Here is a 19661-nt window from a genome sequence, read left to right on the forward strand (position 1 = left end):
TATCTTTTGCACACTACTTTCTTCAATTTCTTGAGCCTGTTTTTCCAATGTTGCCGATGCATTTACTCTTATAGGATTGTGTGTATGAAATTAATATTTAGTAGTGATTAATTATTCAAGACCAAGTTCGAGACCAACCAGTGCAAGAGTTACGCCAGACCAAGTCCAAGACCAACCACTGCAAGACTTACGGCAGACCAAGATCCAGCATGCAAGTTTCTCGGGGTTTTACGGTCTTGAAAATTATTGTTTTAGTTAATTGCAAATAGTGTTTTCGCAACTTTTACATAAAGTTTTAAAGGAAGCAAAGCTAATTCAATATACAGGGTGTCCTAATATTCCGTGGACATATTACCTATTTATGAAATCAAAATAAGTTCGTTCTATTTTTTCTTCTTAGACTGGCTGTCTGCTACGAACGTTTGCGATAATTCTGGCTATGATGATTTTGTTGGTGGCAATCCGGAAAAGCTGAGTGGTTTCTTTAAAGTTTCATTTGTATTTTTTGCCTCAATATTAGAGGGCCGTTTTATGCGGAAACATTGCAACCTTCAAGGTCTATTGTGTTTGAAAATTCATTTGTAATAAATTAGTTAAAAAACTAATTATTTAGATGTTTTCTATGTAGAAAGTGACTCTAGTAAAAATCTATAAAAAACGCAATACTTGCAGCAAGACCAAGACCAAGACTCAAGAGATATCCAAGGCAACGACAAAGCCGATGAATTAGCTAGGGAAGAATCATTGGCATCCTACCTTGGTCCAGAGGCAGTACTGGGAATACCCGTGGTCCGTAGTGCACTAAAACTCTGAATCAGGCAAAATGACCACTGGAGAAACAGACAGAGCGTAGGCATAGCAAGGCCTTCATCAAAAGACCTAATTCTAAAACCACAAAGGAACTGCTAATGCATAGTTATGATTAATGCGTAGTAGTAATTTTTAAAACTTTTTTGATTGCATCTTGGTGAACAACCCAAAGCACAACTTTGCCCCAATTTAACCATGTTCGTATCTATTACGGTTACTGAGATACCAATGCTCGTACCTCGAATTTGTAGCACCCTGTATATTTTATAAATCGCTACCTAAATGGAAGCGGCCACGAGTCCACGTGGACTTGACGAATATGTCACCGCAAAACTCTCCGCCCACTCATTTCACTGGCTACTTGCAAATTTGTCGAATTTTTATTGATGGGACGCGTCGTCTAATTTTTTACGAGAAAATCGATAGAATATCGTTTTCCCCCCTTACGGATGCCCCGTAGCTATAGAACGGATAGATGTACACAGGTTTAGGCTATAATCTATCTTTGAAATTTAGTTTTCCGCAAAAATTCCCGCCAAGACGCGGCGTCGCGACGCCTCCCGCTTTCCACCAGGGCGCGCTAGAGTCGGCGCCTGTGGCGCCCCCGCCCAAGCGCGTCGTCCGCGCACCAACGACGACCTTGCGACGCCCTTACGAGCGCCCGAGTGCGCTGATAGTGGCCGAATCGGTCGGACGCTCCGTGGTGCGATGCGTGCCTTCTCCGCGTATTGTGAGTGAATTTCTCTCTCCCGATATATTGTTACGAACAGGAAGACGTCCCGAAAGAACGAAACGATCAGCCAGCCGCTTGTCGCACAGGTTTGTTATAATTTGCACGGATTTATGTCGCTTGCATTCATAAAGCCTTTCTCAATCGAGGTATCGTGCTAGTGTTTTTGTTTATATTTCTTTAGGCCCGGTCGATTGAAAAAAGCCGGTTGATAGTTTACTGTTGGTTTACTCATTTTTACGTTCAAGTAATGTAGTGATATTAATAGAGATTAAGAAGATTATTGGATTATTAAGGACAAATAGGATCATATAATATTTAGATACTTTACTTTAACCGCACTAAGATATAAAATATTGATAGAAAAATGCCGGTTTTCTCTGATATTTGTTGTTTTCTGAATCTAAAATATTTTGACTTGACAGTTTTAGGTATAAGAATTCTAATGTACTTATAATAAACTTCCATAAGAATTATTTATGTGTTATCTATTAATATACATAGAGAAGATTATTTATTATAATTATTCCAAATATGACGCAAAATATAATATTTATTTGACTTTATCTTCAAAGATATATTTTTTTAAATAATGATAGAAAAATGCCGATTGTCAGTACTAATTTGTGATTTTTAAAGTAGTTTGACTTTTTTTTTGATATGTTGGTATTCTCTGAAAGGTATTTTGTATTCTCTGAGTCCAAAATACTTTGACTTTGCAGTTATAAAAATTCTAATGTAAATTCTGATATAGAAGACTATTATAATTCTTCAGGATAAATATGATGCAAAAATAGAAAGTATATTTATTTTTCGCTCTCAGATATCTACATATATATAAAATGCTAATGTTTATCTGTGTCGTCTCTACAGAAGTAACGATTTGCTCTAGAAAGTTGCTTTTTTTACTAAAAGATAGCTAATTGGCTCTTCTAAAAACTGTCGTCGCCGGATTTTTTGTTTTTCATTTAATTAAACAAAATATATAAAGTATTTTTTTTCCTGATTGTCGTGGCGGATGCGCCAGGCTTCAACTAGTATGTATATATTTTTTTCAAAAATATTGATAGAGAAATGCCGGTTGTTTCTAATATTTTCTGTTCTTTTAATGTTAAACGTACTTTGAATTTGACAGTTAAAAAAATATAATCTAGTTTTCAATAAAAAACTTTTTTCTGTCATCAGGGGCGGATACTGGGGTACAGGTATTGTAGAATATACTGTTTAGTGCGCCATTTTTAACCCAAAAGTTTAATATTTAATCCAATATATAGATTTTAGGGAGAGTCTTGCCCCCAGGGGCTACCTCTTTGTACCCGCCACTGTCTGTTATCATACGAAGCACATTTGATTTGAAAATGAATGAAACTTTTTCATCACATTTTACAACAAACACACACACACATATATTAAGAATAATATTTAATGTTGATTGAAAATAATAGTTCATGATTATTAAGCATAGATATAGTTGATATCTGATATCTTTTTACAATATTTTATTCTATGACAATTAAGCCTGTAGGTAGTAATTTATTTTCCTTCTTTTTAAGGCTTAGTAGATAAATATTTCAAAATTGATATAGGTATTTCCAAAAATAAAATTGTCGATATCAAAAATCTATTGAAATAGACAAATGAATTATCTTTATTAAATCCTGGGATATTGTTTAATATAACAACGCCTTTAATAAGACATTCAATCGTCTTGATCAAGTTTGACTTGTATGTGACAGTTAAATATTTCTTTTTGGAAATTATAATCGATAAAAATATAGACCTTATTTACTTACTAGTTATTTATTTGCTGCTACTTAATAATTAACTCCTTTATATTCTATGGATATTTAGAAATAAATATTTTGAACTTAATGTTTCGATCTGATTTATTTTTACCGGATGATATACGATGAGATTATTTTTATGACTTGACTTGATGTGATGAAGCGAAATAGGAAATGAAAGTGCTATTTTTAACACTCCATTTACTAATTTGATTTCTTATAGGTTTTACATTTTTCTTATGGCGTATGTCTGGAAACTATTTTTGAATATATAGAATGCTTGTCTCAAAAGGGAGTAATGCTAAGATATTTTTTGATTATTTAGGCCTTATACAATATGATCGAAAAAAAATGGCGTCAGAGATGGCTATGAAATGAAGATCGGTATTATTTTATATGAAAAATTATATGGGGAATATCATCGGTTTTCCACGTAGCTGGACACCCTCTTTTTTTCGATAATACGGTAGCGGTTATGGAGTGGTTATGAGAAATATTTTTAATTTTATTACCTACATATACATATCATCTCTTTATTGTACAAACTGATGAAGTCAAGTTAAGAGTCCATTTCACTAGTCCGAAAAAGTAGCAAAATAAGCGTTCGGCACTTAATGTTTTATGTAAAACTGGCTAGGTATTTTTACACAAATGAAGAAGGAAATTAAAGATAAAGGATTATACTATCTCCGTATTGTAGCACATTTTTAGACAACTTCTTTATTTTTAAGATTTTGATGGTCGAACATCAACAAAATATTCCTAATGTTTGGACTAAATTTTCTCGAAAATAAAGACATAATTTAAAATTCTGTTACAATACGGAAATAGACTGAAGTTTTGTGATTACAGTGATATATAATTTATATGATTTTGTACCAATATGCTCGCTGTTTTATGGCAAATGCTGAAGCTCTGCAAACCTTAATCAAGCCTTAATCAAATCACGTGTGTTTGCAATTTTGGGTGTGGCTTAACACGACAGGATCGGGCTAAGCCTTAGGCAGATTTTTGAAATATAATATATATTTTCTTCGGCCACACACCCGCTTTACCCCACCGCTGAGAGTAACCCGAAAGTACAGAGTAATAGACTCTTAAAAGATAGGTGAAACTTACTGAAACTTATTACTTAAAAGCCACTGCTTTTCAAATAAATCAAATCGACGATTGGGAAATATCAACAACTAAATTAGCAATAGAGATTCTAATTACGAGTAAGGAAAATAATTTTTTTAAAGTCTAAAAGTTTTAGACTAAAACTTTTGAAAATATGCCAAATTTATGGAGGTAATTTTTGTGATCTGTTTTAATAAAAAAATAGAATTCTTTTACATGTAGGTCCTATTTATAATGTTTTTTTAACAAATTTAAAATTAGTATCAAGTCTAATTAAAAAATAAGTTGTTAATAAGGGAAGTAGAATGTATAGAGACTGCACATTATTTCTGATCCCTTTGACATATTTATTAATTTAAAGAATTGCTATTAAATTTATTTTTTTAAAGTTTGTATTTTTTGGGACTGTTATTGTTTACTTCTCTTTTTCGATTATTTCTTTTATTTTCATTAAATTTGTCTGGCGATAATGTGTTTTGTAAAATATGAGATTTGCATTGATATTTATACATATTTGCATAATGTATATTTATACTTGTTGTTTATAAACAATGCACTTTTTGACCCCAAAAATATTTTGGCTTAATATCGGCTGATATAATTGCTATCGCAAATCAAAAGTGTTTTTATACCATTGTAAAATATACGTAAAAAGATAATTTTTGAAAATATTTGGTTTTCCAATTAATATTTTCCTGTTTTCTTATCGTGAGACTAGTACCAGTTTTCTGACAAAAATATGCTGTTAATAATTACTTCAATTTGGTCATCATAAATGATGATACGTGTTTCATACTTGTTTGTTATACTATTTTATGCAGGAATCAGTATATTATGTAGTTATTCTTTAGTATAGGTATGGAAGTTTTATGCCTTACTGTTTCATATTATTCATATAATAATTTAATTGTTCCTAAAGAACATTTTATTTTTAAAAGGCTCACTGAAAAATGTGCTAATAATTTTGCAATGAAAATTGTTGTAACAGATGTAGTTCCTATATTTATAAATTTGGATAGATTTGTGGTTAACTTATTGAGTGTTAAAATATTATTTATTTTTCGGAAAATCAATAACTTGTTGGAATGTGGGTTACAAGAATATAATGTCGACAAATATAGTTTATAATTTATTAAAAATTCTAGTAATAGTTTGCTATAGTCTGATATTTACATACCTACTTTACGATCAGGGGCGGATACAGGAATTTGGGCGCCATTTTTAATACAAAACCTAATATTTAAGCCAATTCATAGATATTAGGGGGGCCGGGCCCCATGGGCCACCCTCTGTATCCGCCACTGTTTACGATATTTACATAGGAAAAAATGATTTCGGCGTTAGAAAGTATCAAAGGATTCTCACGTAACAAAAAGCTATTTTTTAATTATTGTTACCGAGTCCCGAAAGGCCAAAAAGATCCTAACCGAATTGTTGGTACTTTCGGTATCAGCAAACTTTTGTTCAATGATTGTGCAGTTCGTCAATCAGCAAGAAAGGGATGATTTTCAAAAGTAAAACCGATAAAAAATTGAGTTTTAAATGAAAATAATGTCAAATTATTAAGTAATAAGTCATGAGAAAATTAACATGAACACAAATATTGAACACAAGCGAAGAAAAAAAACCGAAAAAAACATAGCTTAACTCAAAATGTACATCAAACAACATAAACCAACATAACTAAATTTGAAAAAAACCCTGATATTTTCAATTAAAAATGCAAATAGATTGACGGACGTAGCCATGTGCAGATTTTGTTAATCGGAAAAAGAAATAGCAGAATTACTTCTGCCAGTCCGATAGTGGGTTCCAAATGAGCGGTTCTTTGTATTAGGCAATGATGACGAAGACGAAGACGAAGAGGTATTGTATGGAGGATTCAGTCTCCAAGTTATTATACTTTTTGTAAAGGATAGAACTTGGTAATGATGATCTTAAGATCAGAAGAGGACCACAAGAAATCTGTAAAGGTCGGAGTGGCACCCGTCAATTGCCAACTCAAAAATATTACCAGAAATGGAATACAGTAATGTCCGCCTATAACGAACCCGCTTATTGCGAACGTTCGTTTATAACGAACCAAATCTATAGGTACGAACTTCGGTATTACTAAACGTGTGGTAATTTTTTTATAACGAACTCTCGGATAAAACGAACCTTAAATTTTGATATGATCGTAATGATTTTTCTTTTATAACGAACCTAAAACGGTATTTTACCGCTGGCGCTAGGAACAAGTGGCCAATAATTAGAGAAGGCTTTAGGGATTATACAAGCTTACACCTGATAGAACATTGAGATTCATTGAGATTCAAAGGTGAGAAATGTGAAGGTGGAAAGCTTTTCAAAGAAAGAATCACTGTGCTGGTAGTGACAAATTTAACAGGAACAGAAAAAAGAAAGGCTATTGGTGATTGGGAAATCCAAAAACCCTAGAGGTTTTAAAAATGTCGTACAGTTCCCAGTAAATTACAAATTTAATAAAAAAGCATGGATGACCTCAGAGATTTTTGCGAATGAATTGCAGGATGGCGAGTTACGACGTAAAAACCGAAGAATCATATTGTTAGTGGACAACTGCATCATCAGCTCATTTAGATGTTAGAAATTTGGACTGTAATAAGTTAGTGTTCATGCCACCAAATACCAGTTCCAAACTACAACCTATGAATAAGGGTGTCATCTATAGCTTAAAGAGCCATTATCGTCGACTTCTTCTTTCGAAAATGGTACATTTTATTGATAGTGGAGGTGAAAATTTTTCTATCAACCTCTTAAATGGAATAAACTTCATTCATATGGAATGGCGGAGGATATCAAAACAAACAATTTTTAATTGTCTTCAACACCGTGGTTTTCTAAAAGTGGAAAATGATTTGGATTCAGACGATAACTTGACAGAAGCCGAATGGCTGAAAAATGTTGGACAAGAAGATATAACAATATTCTAGACAATCTTCCTTGTTCTGAAAATAAGTTTAATGAATTTGTCCATATTGATGATAATCTTGTAAGTGTCGAATACTTGGATGATGATGCCATTGTCGCTTCTGTGTCTTCTTCAGTTTGATGACGATGAGGAGGCGGAAGATGAAGAACGTGTGAGTACAGAATTGAGACTAGTTCTGACCACATCAGAGGCACTTCAACATATTGATAACGTCATTTCCTTCAGTCACGAAATACTCCGCAAAATGTTCTTAAACAATTAGTCGAAGTAGAATTACGTAGTAATGATATTCATTTCACAAAAATAAAACAAACTAAAATAAAAGATTTTTTTTAAAATTAGACTCTAAGAACAGTTGTTAATGTATCTACCCTCGTATCTACCATATTACAAAATATATTTTATGTACCATAATATCTATGTATTTAAAAATACCACATCTTTTATATTTATCCGCATTTATCGTTTTTTACGAACTTTGCTGATAACGAACCGTTTTCGCCGGTCCCACGAGGTTCGTTAAAACCGAACATTACTGTATTTTCAAAATTTATAAAAAACAATAATTAATATTTTGGGCAGATTCAGCAAAATAAAATAATATACTCTAAATAATTGTTTAAAAGTCTTGCATTGCACTTTTTGGTATAAAGTAAAAAGTATTTCTTTTCCCATTTAAAAAAATCTTGGTCCTATAAAAAAAGATTTGTAATTTAGAAGATATTTATATCAGTATACTATGTATAAACAAAAAGCAATAAAATTGAATAAAAAATGGAAAAAGTCTGTTTTCTTCTGAATGCTTTGGCATAAACAGACTTATTTTTAGGCAGGCTTTATTTTTATTTTTAGAACCTTTTTATTTTTTAAGACGCGGTGGTGATTAGACATATAAATTTTATTTACAATTTTATTACAGGATGTATGGTACTTGGATTAGAGGATAAATTGAGGACAAATAGCCTAAAACATCGTACTAATAAATTCATAATGTAAATTACTTTTAATCCATCGAGTTTGCAGCTGTCAAAAGGGCTGTTAAAAATCGAAAGCCCTTAAATCAGAACTTCCTTTTTAGCTTAAGCTAGAAAAGGGATGTAATATGCTTCTCTTTACAGGCAGGTATAAAAATTCTTTGACGGGATCACGGGAAGCCTTTATAAATAGGAGAAAGTGCTTACATATGGTCCTAAAGAAATCTATTTTACCATTAGTTGATAACAGTGGCGGCTCGTGCCAAAAAAGTAATGCCAGTATGACAGCGAACATTTTAAATAGATGGAAAATTGAAGAATATGTCTCACATATAACCTATACTAGGAGACGAAAGTATATCTTGACGGTGGTGTGTATTTTCTGTCATTTTTTGGATGTCGTTTGTCGAAATCCTCCCTGACTCGTTGGACAGAGTTTATGGTTAGTTCTCAGTAGTTAGTAATTAAAGTTGTTACAATTTAATAGTCTTTCGGACCATCTATAAGAAATATTGAAAATTATTTGAAACAAAAGCACGACATTAAGCAAATGTAAGTGTGAAGACAAAAATAATGAATAGGAGGAAAAAACAATGATTTGAATATTCTTCTTCATGTTGAAGAAAATAAAAGTATTAGCTTCCGTTTGCTAGGGGAGGTAGTAGAAAAAGACCACGTTACTATTCTTCGGACACATCCGATTATTAGTTGTTCAAGAAATTGAGCGAGCTCTAGAAGAAGTCGTCTATGAAGATCAGAAGATCTGGATTCCAATGACAATATTTGCAGGATGCGTTTGAAGGAAACATATTTGGGTTATATCACACCATTAATTGGAATGCCAGGTTTCTGATCTTTCGTTGGTTTTCTGATCTTTCGTTGTATTATTGTGGATCTATGTGGTATGAGCGAGGCTGCAAGAATAACTCAGTAATAAATAGTAAACAAATCATACACCGCGAATACTATTCTCTTCTATTCTCAACTCAACTAATTCTTCTGTAGATGCCGAGTTCAATTTAAAAAAAAAACTAACCAGCTTTTCCAAACTACGTAAATTCTTGTAAACAAAATGTGACATCGAATTTGACAATGACAAAATCATATTTTTGAAGATATTTTTACTATAGCCTTCTCTGGGCCGTATTATAAATTTTACTAATTTGAAATTCTAAAAATAAAAATAAACAAGTAAATATTTTTATATCTTCAGAAGGTCTAACTTGTATTATAATTTATTATTGAAGCTAATAATTTTTTTTAGGTGTGTTCAACTACGACAGCGAGAATAGTTTTACGCGCTGGTTTTGCTAGTGTAGGAGAGTAAGCGAGTTGGGCATTACATTTTAACTGTGAATAGAGATATATGTAAGAAATAAAAGTTGTACAGTAGCGATGTGTGCTTTCACCCTGGGGGTGAGTGCCACTCTTTCTTGGGGATGAAAAGTAAATCACCCATTTTAATTGCAAAAATCAATAAAGGAATAAATTCTGAGCACAGAATGTTCTATACCATTTTTTCAGAAAATTAATATTTTCCTAGTTATTTCGGATTGAAAATGTTTTTGATTTTTCATCTAAAAACTTTCTGCCATTTTTTATAAATAACTCGAAAACCTTGCGTTTTATCGCAAAACTCATATAAAGCAAAAATGAAGCTTTTGGAATAACTAAACGATTCGTTTTTTAAATTATTAATTACATTTTTTAATTAATTAAATTTATTTTATTAATTAAAGGTCTGAGAAGCTGTGAAGCTACAAAATGTTTTTTTTCGGAAGAGTTGAATATCCGGGAAAGTTGAGTTATTGAATGTTATTGCACCCAACAACCACGTAATTACGCCCTCCTTTAAGCGTTAACATTTTTTCGACAATTTTATTAAGATTTGAAATTGTCACAACCACAACGTGATGCCTAGTTCGGATTCTTTTTCACTTAATTTTTATTACCAGAAACAGCGTTACATCACACAAATCTCGTAGCCCAGTGTTTTATAGTTTCAAAATAACTGCACTACTAAAAATTAAAATACTTAAATTTTATGACAAAGCCACTATTTTAATATTATTTCAATGCGATAGACATAAACGGTAACGGGACTGCGTGTAATACTTCAGTCGGGCACTTCTAATTTCTGCCGTATCGAGCGCTGCGGTCGGAATTTTTAAAACCAACTGAAATGCACCAAGCCTATAACTTGTAGACTGAAGATTGACTTGGAAATCTTTTATTCTTGAAGCTATTTCTTATATAATAACGAAATATTAAGTATTTTCTATATTTTTTAATTGTATATTTTAAAATATATGCCATAAAAAATAGTTTATTTTTTGTGACGGATAATTTATTTCATCACTAGTTTTGACAGAATTCTGCGTGGAAGAATTTCAAAAATAAGTTTTGTGGAAAAAACTAAGGTAATACCGTGGCTCTGTGTGGCATTACCTCACGACCCGCTAATGGTTGAAAGGATGGTGAGTAGAGAATTCCTATTTCTATATTTGTTCTCGGGGACGGCCAGAAAATATGCTAAGAGACACACTAGACATGTATGTCTCACGATTAATTTTCTGTATTATAAATATATCTGCCTGTGGTTTAAGTAAATTATCATATAAATCAGTAAAATTAACTGATTTGAAATTAATATTAAACAGTTCCACTTATTTATATTTTTTTCTGTCTGCTTATATGACCTAGTACCAAATTATCAATTTTGTTATATCAGATAGCTAAACCGTGCCAAATAAATTTATGTGAAGCCGGTAAAGTATATACAAGTATATGTATGTATGTCTAGATAGTGGTAAATCTTGTTGCTGTAAATGGCAGCATTCCTGCAATTTTATCACTGCTTCATGGGTGGTACCTGATTTAACTAAGACAACCATATACAGGGTGTTTCCGTCGTTTAACTGCCAATCTGAACAATGAAGAAGGTCTGAACAAGGAGAAAATTATTTCCAGTAAAATAAATGTCTTTTTTTTTTGGAATATCTAATAATTTATTTTAATTCTTTCAAAGTCTTATTACTTACTTATTTTTACTTATTTTTTTATTTTATTTTATATTTGCAGCTGTGGAGAAAATGTATACTTAATTTTTATGTGTACTAAAGCCATACGCTAAATAAATAAATTTACCTTTTTTATTTATTGTAATGTCATGGATGTTTACCAGTTAGGTGTGTATTATATTGTTTTATTTACGCGTGTTATATTAAAGTCAACCATTAGGAAGATATGTATTGCAATATAAAGATAGAAAAATATTGTTTTTTACTCATTTATTTTTTATTTAAAAAACGAAAATCTATAGATTAATTAAATTTAAATTATCAAGATTACTATTTAGAAAGTAGGCTATTTTTGAAAGAAAATTTGACATTAGTACAAAGTAAAACTGTTTGAAAGCAGCTAACTAGAATGTATACTGCTTGGGAGGGGGTTTAATTACTGCGACCTTACAATAATTCTATTGTGTGCCCCTTTCTTGAGTTATAATGAGTTATAATAAATAAAATAAAATAGTCTCAGGGCTTTGACATAAGTCAGTATCTGAGGCGGCTTCACAGAGGTTAGTTCTCCATCTCCGATATCAGTCGAAACAAAGTTTATGGCACGAATGGTTGACATCTCGACGCACTCAGTGATGAGGTGTTTTGGGTTGGTTTCCTCATATCCCCCACAGAATCTGTATTCGCCGTTGTTTCGTAGATTCAATTTACTGAGTTGTTCGTTGAGGAGACAGTGTTTTGTTAGAAACCCAGTGACAATCCTAAGATTGTTCTTACTAAAATCAAGGAAAATCTTTGATTTTTCTTGGTCGTAAGTTCTGAGAAATTTCTTCGAGTGTCTTAAACCGTTGGACGATTCCCATTTCACGTTACGGATGGAGTCTTCCAAGTTATTGAGTTCCGCTTTAAGTTGGTTTTCACTTGGGAAGCAGAACGGTTTTGGCCCAGTTAGTGGAGCGTTCGCTCCTTTTCTAGCTGAATCGTTTGCTTTTTTATAGCCTTCTCTCCCTTGGTGAGCTGGCATCTAGAGTAGGAGAACTTTATTTTCTTTGCTTATTTATTCAGCTTCTCTAGGCATTCTTTGATCAACTGAGTTGATCGCTTTTACTGCTGCTTGACAATCGGATAAGTTGGTTATTTCCTGTTTCCGATAGTTCCTATTTAAGATAAGTTGTAAGCATGAGTCACGAAAAGGCAGATTAAATGGCCAAACAAGGCTCATCAATGCTTTTCGTAGGCCCAGAACCCTTTTGCGGCGTTGCAAAAGCGATCACAATAATGGCCACAGAACAGTGGGTGCATGCCAAACAAATCTCTAAAATGATGGAGAAATTCACCAGCACAGAGATAGGTAAACATATTCATAGAAGAAGATTTGCCAAAAGTTATGGCAGACGTGATAAGCAAGGTCAGAAAGACTGTAGTGGTCTGTAGATCTGTAGTAGGTTTACTAACAGGACATTGTAGGTTTAATAACGCTGATGAACGAATTGACGGACGAAGCCACGTGCAGATTTTGTCAATCTGAAGAAGAAACGACAGAACAAATTATATGTCAGTGCGACAGCCTGGCAAATGTTCGGTTTCTGACAATGGGTGTTTCTAATAGGCAATTATAGACTATTGACAAAGAACTATATGGAAGGTTGAGTCTCCAAGTTCGCTAGATTTTTTGAAACTGGAAGCTGAGGAATGTTACCTCTAGATCAGAAGAGGGCCACAATAGATCTGAAAAGGTCCAAATAAAACAGGCCGATACCCACCTCAAAAATCTAATCTAATTTTTTATTTTTATTTTTTAAATCGTTTGCATTCGTTTTGAAACATCCTGTATATTATTTTAATATAACTCGATACATTTCTATTTCTTTGTATATTTTAATATGAAGAGGAAAACAGCTACATATTATATTTATCACGTTTTCATTGAAAAATTGAGCGTGATATTATGTCTTATTAAATATTGAAACATACCAGTTGTAATTATTGTTATGTTCTGTTTATACAGACCAATATTGTCTCGAACACATAATATATCTTATATAAATAATTGTTAAAGGCAAATTTACAATATTTATTTTCACTGTCATTTTTGATTTATCGGTTACTGATATATATCTGTGCACTTGTGAGGATAATGAAATTCACTGCAGCTTCGTATGTATGCAGGAGATTTACGGTTTGTAAGTAAATTAATTCAGCTTGTTTTATCCACAGAGCATCCACAGAGTGATCTAAAAACAAATAAATTTTGATACATAAATACATTTTTTAATTAAATCGATATACAGAGGTGATTATTTAGCCGAAGGTCCATTAACTTTTAATTCGAAATTGTTTTATTATAATGTTCAGCAATATTGGTATTTTCTTGCTAAAAGTAAATCTTTTTATTTTTTTTTAAATTGAAATTGGTTAAGAGGTTTTCTAGAAGAGTAAAACTATTGACTGTCACTTCTACCTCGAGGTGCTTTTAGTAGGTTTATATATTCTCTTGGAAATATTTGTTATTTTTAAGAAAATATAATAACCTACTGTAAACCGGGGTAAGTTTGGTACGATTTTTACGGTTTTTCGTTGATATACTCCTTGATATATGAAATATTTAAATATAAGCAGTGTCATTTAACTTCATTATTATAACACAAAAATTAGCCAAAATATATGAAATCAAAATTGTAAGCAGTACTTTATTTATTACATTTTCATGTTGTTCTAAAGTATCCTTGTTGGGGGTAACTTTAGGACAGACAAATTTTACACGTAAATAACCGTAATAACCGTAAAGAAGCGTTTTGTATCAAAGAAGGACACATACACACAACAATAAATTATATAAATAATACCTTTGTGGGGTGCTCATTTCTTGAAAATACTTTAGGTTATTTCGCCACTAGAAGAAAATCTACAAAATAATAAAGTTATTTTTTTATTGATTTTCAAGAAACAGATTACGGCTATTTTATAAATATTCCCCAATTCCGTTATACTTAATTTTAGACAAAAAGTTTTCAGATAAAAGTGGTAGATAATTACCGCCTTAATGAGACTGTCTCCTGCGTTTTTTTAAACTTGTAATTTTTGATATAGTATCTGAAAACATTTTGCTTAAAATCGATTAAATGGAATTAAAGAATATTTTTAAAATAGCCGTGAAATGTGTCTATTTCAAAATATCTAGTAAGCCATAAACTTTTTCCAAAAATCCGAAAGGCTCATAAATTTGGCCTCACAAAACTGCAATTCTTTCCATATTTCACCGACTCTCTAGCTTCAGTAGTTTTCGAAATACTCAGTGGAAATATCCATAAAGAAAATCGAAAAAGAAACTCACCCTATAGGAGTGAATCGGTATGGCTATCTCGTAAGCCTAGTGGAGCGACGAGGACAGCGGCGGCGAGCCAGCAGCGCGACATCGCGTCCAAAACAAACCTGTGAAGTCAAGTACGTGTGAACATAGTAAAGCGATCTGCTCGAGCGGTTAGATCGAGCGGCGAGATCGATTCAAATAATTTTGTTTTCGTCGCTCTGTCGCGCTGTAGAAAATGATGGATTCCCAAAAATTAATAGATTTAGTATTTGTAAGAGGGATTTTATGGGATCAGAAAGATAATAATTACCATAACGATGAGATGAAGTGGCAACAAAAACAAATTTTCGTAAATGTTATAGAACTTGCCACACTCTCTCCGGTTGGTTGAAAATTTCATGTACACTACACCTTCTGGTTTGTTGGTTTCGAATCAACCAAATGTTTGCAACATTACTGCCCAGAATTTTAGCCACTGTTGACATTTTAATTATCAATAAGCAAATGAAAATAATAAATTTGCAAATACCTCGCTATTCCTCGCCGCTCTACTATGTTTCAGCACCTCGAGGCTTGCTCAACGCGGTATCGCGTTGCTTGTTCGCCGCTATCCTCGTCGCTCCACTATGTTCTTATACGTATTCGAAACGTACCCAGCCACTTAATGCGACTCTGGATTTCATGGCCTTGGGAAAATACTTGCTCTTCTTTCTTTGTTCAGTACATCTTATTTTAATGAGCGTATTGAAGGTATTCTTCGTACACACGAAAATCAGCACCCAAGGTCAGAAATGCCGACCCGGTATAAACTCAGCGTTCAGCAATTTTAGGATTTATTTTAATATAGAGTAGATAACAGTGATATATCTGATATAAAGACAAATTATCCAAAATTCGTAGTAAAATTTTTATTTTAGTTTCACTAAACACTTCTTAATCTGTCGCTAGTAATAAAACGCATCCGTACTTGGTATTTAATATACTATTAATCTTGGATTAATTCCTACTGATGAACTAATGATTTTTTATTTTATAAATGTTGTCTATTGATTCCAGAGGAAAATTGCACAACGTGCAAACGTATTTTTGGCAAAAAAATTAAGCCAAACAATAAAAAATGCCATTTCTCCTAGCTCATCGTCGAAAGGCATTTTTACGATGGTATTAAGATAAAGCTTATAAATAACTTTTTATCGGACATTTTAAAAGGAATAATAATAATATCGGGAAAATGTCTTAATTCGGCGCACGTCGCGTCGTGAAGTTTGGCATGTATTTGCGACTGCAGAATATCAATTTGGCGCCCAGGTTTGGTTATTTCTGTTTATTGCTTTAGCTTGATAAAAATATAATCCAGATGTGAAGTACGTATATGTATTTTGGCAGAGTATTTGCTAATATACCTACCTATGCGCAGCGCTCTATAAAAATATATACAGCCGTTACTCGCTAACGAGTATTCGACACACATAAAGAAGATGATCACGCAAGGCGTTTTCATTCATGAGCTTTTCTGTGTTTTTCATGTTATCTGCCTACCGCACTCCGTACATTCAAAAATCTCATTGCTTTGTTGCCTCTTTACTTTTTAGTTGCCGCTGTTAACTGAGTTTACAACCCTTCTCCATTGAGTTCTATTTAAAGCCGCTTTTTCCCACTCATTCTGCATGTTAATTCCCTTTAAATTTTCGTGGAAAATGTCCTTGTACCTTTTCAGTTGTCCACCCGGCCTCCTCTTACCGTCTACAAGCTCACCGTAAAGCAGAGATTTTGGCATGCGGTTTTCTTGCATTCTGCATACGTGACCAGCCCATCTTAAGCGGGATTTTGTGACCATGACTTCAATACTCTCGCAGTTAGTTTTTTTAAGGACCGATACATTTGAGACATGATGGAACCACCGGACTCTTAAGAGTTGTCTAAGGTGTCTCTGTTGCAACTTGTTTAATGCGTTCATGTGTCGGCGGTACGGCGCGGCACCCAGGTTTCGCTCCCATATAACATGGTGGGGATTATAATTGCTCGGTACACTGCAAAGTTTTTACCGATAATTTTATATTTTACAGTTATACAGTGTGTCCAGTAATATGTTATAAATATACAGTGTGTCCAATCAAAATATGTTCATAACGGAAAATAGTTTTAATTTAACCAGAAATATTTGTATTCGGTTTTCCAGTGCACTAGTAACTATTTGGTCTTTACCTTGTTTATTTTTATTTTTTGTTCTATTAATTTTAGTCTTTATTTCATTTAATATTTTCTCTATGAGGGAGCTTAAAATAACATAGATTTCGAAGGTGCCTTCATTTCTCAAAACAAATTAGGCATTAAACGTGGTAATCTTCTTCTTACAGTGCCATACTCGACATAGAGCGTCGGCTACCTCTCGCATGTGCTTGTGACACCTTGTGATGTGTGTCATCAGTGTTTCACAAGTACACGGGACCTACAGTTTATCGCCGAATCCGAACAGCACTATTTGAGAGGCTGTACAAGGCAAATATACTCAAGGTGGTTTGCCATTGCCTTCCTTGAGGTGGCGGCTCGTTGGTCGCTCTATTGAGATAAATGAATATTTTTATTTAAATAAATAAAGCGACCGTACTGGCTGGGGATCGAACCCAGTACCTTCCGCTCCGCAGATCGACACTCTAACGCTGGAGCTACGGCCGGCCAAACGTGGTATTAAAATATTTAAATTAACGTCGTCTCTGCCAGGCCTAATCTCTATATCATGGAGACTACTTTGTTTACGTGTAGTCCGAACCGCAGTCTTCAGCTATATAAAGCCAAACCAATCGGTTTATGAGTAGTAAACAGCTTGACGGAGATTTCCAGACGTCCAAATATCAACATCAACAATAACTACAATCGTCAATCAACATCGTCACTTAACTTTGGTGATTGCTTAGATACTCTACCTATAAATGCAGAGTAAAATGTTAATTTTATATTTTTGTAACCCCTCATATAGGATACAACATATGAACTGAAATTATGATTGTCTTATTTATACTTTGCTGGGGTTTGGGGTTTTATTGTTGGAAATTTTTATTTTGAATATAAATCCAGAATAAATCTTTTTCATCAGCATAGAATAAACCTTTATATCAAATATAAAATTTTCTTCCTCATATTGTATTGCACACATACATTTTTATATTCATTTATTTTTTATATTCAAATATTTAATTACTGCCAAATATTTTTTTCACATTTCGCAGCAATTGCTATTTCAGGCATGAGAACTGTGCAGTTCTTATTTAAGCAAAACATATTCCATTACTATTTACAGGTTGTAATTCTTATTGAAGTGAAAGATATATATTATATAGAGTAGATTTGCCAAAAGTCTCATATTTAATAATAAACCTCAATATTATTTAAAATAACTTATTGGTATATTATTTCTGAATATGCTATTGTAATTTTATTAATTATTATTAATTTATTAATTATACAATTACAATTTTATTAATTATTAAAGTAAATATAACTTATTTTACTTTGAAAATTAAAAAAAAACTGTTTTTTTTATAAAATTTTGAAAACCTCTGTTTTTTTTTCTATTTTATCCTTCCTCTAAATTTAATAAAAAAAATTCCAACAATACAAATTTGTATTTTTTACGAAAACTAACTTGTAGATTTGTAGCTGGATTGGAAAAACCCTCGGAAATACCTACAACTTTAAAAATACTTGTACTTATTTAAGACTCACCCTGTATAAATGAACTACTTGATGAAAAATATTACACAGCATTAAAAGACACAATCTGTCAAAAAATCTGAAATTTTATGCAAAGATCTGTATTATATTTTACTATCAGAAATTTCATTAGTACACTAGTATTTTTGTATAAAATTAACTCATGGTTTCATCCATTTTTGCGCGAACTATAGCATGTTCCTATAAATTTACGTTGATATTTTTAGAAGTACCCTATGATAAAAAAGGGTGTTAAATGGTAATGGTGGTTTAGTATCGATGATCGATGACATTCCTCCTATAATTTTACATATAAAATAAATGACAGCGTTGACTTCTGATACGTTTGTAACGTTTTTAGTTCGTTACATGTCTTTGTATATGATATATGATGTCTGGCGTATCATCACCGGATTCCCTATCGTTCAGGCCGGATAATTTAATTGACGCACTTGGCGTAATTTTTACGTTCCCTAGTCGCCAACCCTGTTATCGTTTGACACAACCCTGTTATCGTTCTGTGGAGGCGCTGTCAACATCGCTTCTGTCAACTCTCTCCGTGCTTAACTTCACTTGGCTTTGACCGTCCGACTGTCACCGTCAAAAAAATCCTTGCTTCGAGAAACTGCAATTATAAAAATCTTGCTGTATAATTTGAATCAGCTGCTATTTCGAAGTTACAGGTAAAAATGAGATATTATCTTTGTTGATTCGTTATTATTACTGCGTATTTTTAGGGTAAAGTTTTGGATTGACCCACCTTAACTCGTATTTGTATTTTGCTGGCACATTGGTGTTCTTTTGCTTTTGTCCTCCAGGGGTGCAACTTTGTTCAAGTTAGCAAGCGATCGTTTAGAAGCGATGTCGAAATCAGATCGGTACTATGTTCATTGCAAAACTTTTGTCGCTTAAATGCTGCGAAATATGATATCACTATCACCCTCTTGCACACGTGTGCGACACGGTTTAGGCTATGTCTAGGCAGTCGCCTCGCCACAAAGGGAGAAATCAGAATATCGCTACGAATCGATGTTGCTACTGAACATAGTGCCTCAAGCTACAAATTACTTTAATATCGCTTTGAAACATGAACAAAGTTGCACCCCAGTATGTTACATGGAAGAAAGGACAGTTTCTTTATTTATTATTGAGCCCTCGGAAGTAATTCGAGGTAGGTTTGTTTTGTTTATTAGACCTTGTTTGGTTTTAAACAAGAGTTTCATATTTTTAGGGTCCAAGGTACGGACTAT

The 19661-nt window shown here is 32.9% G+C and overlaps 1 protein-coding gene across 1 annotated transcript in view; it reads left to right on the forward strand.

Annotated features, from left to right (window-relative positions):
- Positions 1-1484: 1484 nt before the first annotated feature.
- Positions 1485-19661, forward strand: part of LOC115885743 (glycogen-binding subunit 76A-like) — a 426966-nt gene continuing 408789 nt past the window's right edge. Inside the window, exon 1 of the mRNA XM_030904752.1 lies at positions 1485-1629. The gene's annotated coding sequence lies outside the window, so the exon portion shown is untranslated. The remainder of the gene's footprint in view (positions 1630-19661) is intronic.

Source organism: Sitophilus oryzae, unplaced genomic scaffold (genome assembly GCF_002938485.1).
Source record: "Sitophilus oryzae breed Bouriz unplaced genomic scaffold, Soryzae_2.0 scaffold_41_pilon_pilon, whole genome shotgun sequence".
Classification (NCBI taxonomy): Eukaryota; Metazoa; Arthropoda; class Insecta; order Coleoptera; family Curculionidae; genus Sitophilus; species Sitophilus oryzae.